Consider the following 7353-nt stretch of genomic DNA (forward strand, 5'->3'; position numbering starts at 1 on the left):
ATAATAAATAAAATAAAATAAATAATAAATAAAATAAAATAAATAAAATAAATAAAGCCTTTCCATTTCTGGGGGGTCGGGGTGGTGGTTGGAGGCCGGACACCAACTTTCCTCCCAGACACGGGCACACCAGGGCCCAGGGCACCTCACAAAACTTGGTCTGATGCAACATAATCCAGCGGTGATATATAGAGCCCACCCAGGCCAGTCCAGCCCACCTACAGTGTTTCAATCAATCAATCAAATGATCAATCAATCTAAACTATTTATTGAACACTTACCGTGTACGGAGCCATGTATTTATAGCTTTGGAAAGGACAATAGAGAGAGCCGCGATCCCTAAGCGCTTGGGAGAGTACGATATAACAGAGTTGGCAGATCAACAACAGAGATTTTAGTCTACAATAATAATAATAATAACAATAATGGCATTTATTAAGCACTTAGTATGGTGATCCCTAAGCGCTTGGGAGAGTACGATATAACAGAGTTGGCAGAACAACAACAGTTTTTAGTCTACAATAATAATAATAATAATAATGGCATTTATTAAGCGCTTAGTACGGTGATCCCTAAGCGCTTGGGAGAGTACGATATAACAGAGTTGGCAGATCAACAACAGAGTTTTTAGTCTACAATAATAATAATAATAATAATGGCATTTATTAAGCGCTTAGTACGGTGATCCCTAAGCGCTTGGGAGAGTACGATATAACAGAGTTGGCAGATCAACAACAGAGTTTTTAGTCTACAATAATAATAATAATAATAATAATAATAATAATAATAATAATGGCATTTATTAAGCACTTAGTATGGTGATCCCTAAGCGCTTGGGAGAGTAGGATATAACAGAGTTGGCAGATCAACAACAGAGTTTTTAGTCTACAATAATAATAATAATAATAATGGCATTTATTAAGCGCTTAGTACGGTGATCCCTAAGCGCTTGGGAGAGTACGATATAACAGAGTTGGCAGATCAACAACAGAGTTTTTAGTCTACAATAATAATAATAATAATAATGGCATTTATTAAGCGCTTAGTACGGTGATCCCTAAGCGCTTGGGAGAGTACGATATAACAGAGTTGGCAGATCAACAACAGAGTTTTTAGTCTACAATAATAATAATAATAATAATAATAATAATAATAATGGCATTTATTAAGCACTTAGTATGGTGATCCCTAAGCACTTGGGAGAGTACGATATAACAGAGTTGGCAGATCAACAACAGAGTTTTTAGTCTACAATAATAATAATAATAATAATGGCATTTATTAAGCGCTTACTATGTGCAGAGCAATGTTCTAAGCGCTAGGGAGGTTACAAGGTGATCAGGTTGTCCCACGGGGGGCTCACAGTCTTCATCCCCATTTTACAGATGAGGGAACTGAGGCCCAGAGAAGTGAAGTGACTTGCCCAAAGTCACACAGCTGACAGTCAGCGGTGACGGGATTTGAACCCATGACCTCTGGCTCCAAAGCCTGTGCCCTTTCCACTGAGCCACGATGCTTCTCCAAGCAATCAATTGTTGTTGTTGACCAACCAGTTGGTGGTCAACAACCAACAATAATAATAATAAATTTGGTATTTGTTAAGCGCTTACCATGTGCAAAGCATTGTTCTAGGCGCTGGGGAGGATACAAGGTGATCAGGTTGTCCCATGCGGGGCTCACAATCCTAATCCCCGTTTTCCAGATGAGGTAACTGAGGCCCAGAGAAGTGAAGTGACTTGCCCAAAGTCACACAGCTGACAAGTGGCAGAGCCACGATTTGAACCCATGACCTCTGACTCCAAAGCACAGGCTCTTTCCACCGAGTCACGCTGCTTCTCCTTGTAGACAGGGAGTGTGTCTATCATCTCTGTTATATTGTCCTCTCATTCATTCATTCAATTGTATTTATTGAGCGCTTATTGTGTGCAGATCACTGTACTAAGCGCTCCCAAGAGCTTAGTACAGTGCTCTACACATAGTAAGCACTCAATAAATATGACTGATTGATTGATAGAGGGGGTGAGGATTCAAGCAAGAGCAAAGCTGACACAAAGGGAGGGAGAAAAGTGAAGCAGGGAGGGCTTCCTGGAGGAGATGGAATTGGGTAGGGATTGTCTCTGTTGCTAAGTTTGTACTTTCATTCATTCATTCAATCGTATTTATTGAGTGCTTACTGTGTGCAGAGCACTGTACTAAGCGCTGGGGAAGTACAAGTCGGCAACAACTTTCCTAGCGCTTAGTACAGAACTCTGCACACAGTAAGTGCTCAACAAATGCAATTGAATGAATTAATGAATTGTCTTGACCTCGCTTAGAACAGTGCTTTGCACATAGTAAGCGCTTCCTCCCTTCAAAGCCCTACTGAGAGCTCACCTCCTCCAGGAGGCCTTCCCACACTGAGCCCCTTCCTCCCAATCCCCCACCCCCCCCCGCCTTACCTCCTTCCCCTCCCCACAGCACCTGTATATATGTATATATGTTTGTACGGATTTATTACTCTATTTATTTATTTTCTTTGTACATATTTATTCTATTTATTTTATTTGGTTAATATCTTTTGTTTTGTTCTCTGTCTCCCCCTTCTAGACTGTGAGCCCGCTATTGGGTAGGGACCGTCTCTATATGTTGCCCACTTGGACTTCCCAAGCACTTAGTCCAGTGCTCTGCACACAGTAAGCGCTCAATAAATACGATTGAATGAATGAATGAACAAATGCCATTGTTATTAACTCACTGCTTTCCTATTACAACCCAGCACGCACTCTTTGTTCCTCTAATAATAATAATGATGATGATGATGGCATTTGTTAAGCACTTACTATGTGCAAAGCACCGATCTAAGCGCTGGGGGGGATACAGGGTGATCAGGTTGTCCCACGTGGGGCTCACAGTCGTAATCCCAAGTTACAGATGAGGTCACTGAGGCTCAGAGAAGTGAAGTGACTTACCCAAGGTCACCCAGCAGACATGTGGCGGAGCCGGGATTCGAACCCATGACCTCTGACTCCAAAGCCTGGGCTCTTTCCACTGAGCCACGCTGCTTCTGTTACCTATTCACTGTACCTCCATCTCAGCTATCTCACGCCTCTCCCCCACATCCTGCCTCTGTCCTGGAATGCTCTCCCCTTTATATATAATAATAATTATATATTATATATAATAATATTTATAATAATTAACAACTGGAGTATTTGTTCATTGCTATTTGTTCATTGGAGAAGCAGCATGGCTTAGTGGAAAAGAGTGCAGGCTTTGGAGTCAGAGGTCATGGGTTCATATCCCGCCTCCACCGATTGTCAGCTGTGTGACGTTGGGCAAGTCCCTTCACTTCTCTGGGCCTCAGTTACCTCATCTGTAAAAATGGGGATGAAAGACTGTGAGCCTCACGGGGGACAACCTGATCACCTTGTATCCTCCCCAGCGCTTAGAACAGTGCTTTGCACATAGTAAGCGCTTAAATAAATGCCATTGCTACATTCCAGGCACTGTAAAGTAAGTGCGTTGGCCCCAATCCCCGTCCCACGTGGGGCTCACAGTCTCAATCCCCATTTTCCAGATGAGGGCACTGAGGCCCAGAAAAGTGAAGTGACTTGTCCAAGGTCACACACGGCACAGTACACACAAGCGTACACAGCAGACGAGTCCGAGCCGGGCTGAGAATCCAGATCCAGGTGCGTCCATCCCGTTGGTGTCCCTGACATGGATTTTTCCGCCTCCTGGATCAATGGGAATTCAACACAGGTGCAGGGACAGGGTCGAACAGAAGGAAGCGATTTTCAGATTCATTCGCCCAAGCCCCTGAGGGAGAGATAGAAGGAGATGTAACAAAGCACCACGGCATTGTTAAAAAATTAACTCCGCTCGGGTTCTGAGCGGAGTCGCGATCCCCTCCCGCTTAGTTATGTGAACTTGGTCCCAGAGGAGATTTCTCTTTTTACCTCAATTGTGAGGAGTTCAGCCAGGCCTTTTTTTGTTTTAGAACAGTTGGAGAAAAATATGCTGGAAATGTGGAGCGTTTAACGTGCCTCCCGGCTCGGTGATTGTGTTTTTCCTCTATTCGTTATCATTTTGGAGAAGCGGAGTGGCTTAGTGGAAAGAGTACGGGTTTAGGAGTCAAGAGGTCATGGGTTCTAATCCCGGCTCCGCCGCTTGTCTGCTGTGTGACTTTGCACAAGTCACTTCACTTCTCTGGGCCTCAGTTATCTCATAGGTAAAATGGGGATTAAGACTGTTAGGCCCATGTGGGAAAATCTGATTACCTTGTATTCCCCCTAGGGCTTAAAACAGTGCTTGGCACATAATAATAATAATAATAACAATAATAATAATAATAATAATAATAAGACTGTGAGCCCACTGTTGGGTAGGGACTGTCTCTATATGTTGCCAATTTGTACTTCCCAAGTGCTTAGTACAGTGCTCTTCACATAGAAAGCGCTCAATAAATACGATTGATTGATTGATTAATAATAATAATAATAATAGTAATGATGGCATTTGTTAAGCGCTTACTATGTATGAAGCACTGTTCTAAGCGCTAAACAAATGCCATCATTATTATTATTATTTTTGGTGCAGATTGATGGTGAGGGGCTTGGAGATGAGGGTGGAAATTGGGGAGGGGAACTGGCCACCATCCAGCAAGCCCACTGTTGGGTAGGGACTGTCTCTATATGTTGCCAATTTGTACTTCCCAAGCGCTTAGTACAGTGCTCTGCACACAGTAAGCGCTCAATAAATATGATTGATGATGATGATGATGATGATCCGGCTTTTCACCACCTCGCTCCCCTCTGAATGGGGACTTTGTCTGGGGGCTTTTGTTTTTTTTTTTTTTTGCTTTTATTTTTAATGGCATTTTTTCTAAGCGCCTACTATGTACCAAGGACTGTACTAAGCACTGAGGTGGATACAAGATAATCAGAGGGGACCCGGTCCACGTCCCCACAGTCTGGACCCCCATTTTGCGGATGAGGTAACTGAGGAGACCGCTGTTGGGTAGGGACCGTCTCTATATGTTGCCAGCTTGTACTTCCCAAGCGCTTAGTACAGTGCTCTGCACACAGTAAGAGCTCAATAAATACGATTGAATGAATGAATGAATGAGGAGCAGAGAAGCAAAGTGGCTCGCCCAAAGTCACAGAGCAGACAAGTGCTCTGTGGACAAGTGCTGCCAACTTGTACTTCCCAAGTGCTTAGTACACTGCTCTGCACACAGTAAGCGCTCAATAAATACGATTGAATGAATGAATGAAAGTGGTGGAGCTGGAAATAGGACCCAGGTGCTCTGATTCCAGGGCCCAGGCTCTTTCATTCATTCAATCATTCATTCATTCATTCATTCATTCAATCGATTTCATTCTTCTAGACTGTGAGCCCACTGTTGGGTAGGGACCGTCTCTATATGTTGCCAACTTGGACTTCCCAAGCGCTTAGTCCAGTGCTCTGTACACAGTAAGCGCTCAATAAATACGATTGAATGAATGAATGATCGCATTTATTGAGCGCTTACTGTGTGCAGAGCACTGCACTAAGCGCTTGGGAAGTACAAGTTGGCAACGTATAGAGACGGTCCCTGTCCAACAACGGGCTCACAGTCTAGAAGGGGGAGACAGACAACAAAACGAAACGTGTGGACAGATGTCAAGCCATCACAATAAATAGAAATAAAGCTAGATGCACATCATTAACAAAATAAATAGAATAGCAAATATGTACAAGTAAAATAGAGTAATAAATGTGTACAAACATATGAACAGGGGCTGTGGGGAGGGGAAGGAGGTAGGGGGCCCTTTCCACTGGGCCGAGCTCCATGCTGCTTTTCACCTCATTCTAAGAGAATCAATCAATCAATCAATCGTATTTATTGAGCGCTTACTGTGTGCAGAGCACTGTACTAAGCGCTTGGGAAGTCCAAGTTGGCAACATATAGAGACGGTCCCTACCCACCAGTGGGCTCACAGTCTAAAAGGGGGAGACAGAGAACAAAACCAAACATACTAGCAAAATAAAATAAATAGAATAGATATGCACAAGTAAAATAAATAAATAAATAAATAAATAAATAAATAGAGTAATAAATAAAAGAGAATAAATAAAATAAATAAATAAAATGAAATAAAAGAGAAGATGGTTAAGTAGGGATTTTCTCTTTTCGTTTCCAAAGATTGGTTGCTTCCTATTCTGATGCGGGCCTAGGGCAGAGTTGTACTCATTCACTTATTCTTTCATTCAATCGTATTTATTGAACGCTTACGGTGTGCAAAGCACTGCACTAAGCGCTTGGGAAAGGACAGTACAATAGCAGAGTCGTGTGTTGATCCAGTCTGGGAGCGGGGCAGAGGTGAATGAACGTGGCCTAGTGGATAGAGTATAATTCTGGGAGTCAGAAGTCAGAAGAATTGATCCTCATCAGTATCACCAGAAAATAATAATAATAATAATAATGGTACTTGTTAAGCGCTTACTAGGTGCAAGCACTCTTCTAAGCGCTGGAGGAGATACAAGATGATCAGGTTGGACACAGTCCCTGTTCATTCATTCAATCGTATTTTTTGAGCGCTTACTGTGTGCAGAGCACTGTACTAAGCGCTCGGGAAGTACAAGTTGGTGACCTTATTACTCTATTTATTTATTTATTTATTTTGCTTGTGCATATCTATTCTATTTTATTTTGTTAATATGTTTGGTTTTGTTCTCTGTCTCCCCCTTCTAGACTGTGAGCCCACTGTTGGCTAGGGACTGTCTCTATATGTTGCCAACTTGGACTTCCCAAGCGCTTAGTACAGTGTTCTGCACACAGTAAGTGCTCAATAAATACAGTTGATTGATTGATTGATTGATATAGAGACAGTCCCTACCCAACAGTGGGCTCACAGTCTCAATCCCCATTTTCCCGTGGGCAGCACGGCCCAGTGGATACAGCACAGGCTTGGGAGTCAGAAGGACCTGGGTTCTAATCCCGGCTCCACCGCTTTTCTGCTATGTGACCTTGGGCAAGCCATTTAATTTCTCCGTGCCTCAGTTACCTCATCTGTAAAATGGGGATTAAGACTGTGAGCCTCAAGTGGGGCAACCTGGTTACCTTGTATCAACCCCAGCGCTTAGAACAGTGCTCATCACATAGTAAGAGCTTAACGAATACCATAATTATCATTATTATTACTATTATTATTATTATTATTATTAAAGAGTTGTACCCCAGGGTCATGGAAGAGGCGGAGAGTGAGTAGGAGAACTCAATTGCTTAGGTGGCACTGAATTCATTCAATTGAATTTATTGAGCATTTACTGTGTGCAGAGCACTGTACTAAGCACTTGGGAGAGCGTGGCTCAGTGGAAAGAGCATGGGCT

The sequence above is a fragment of the Tachyglossus aculeatus genome, chromosome 2 (assembly GCF_015852505.1).
Source record: "Tachyglossus aculeatus isolate mTacAcu1 chromosome 2, mTacAcu1.pri, whole genome shotgun sequence".
NCBI classification, from domain to species: Eukaryota; Metazoa; Chordata; class Mammalia; order Monotremata; family Tachyglossidae; genus Tachyglossus; species Tachyglossus aculeatus.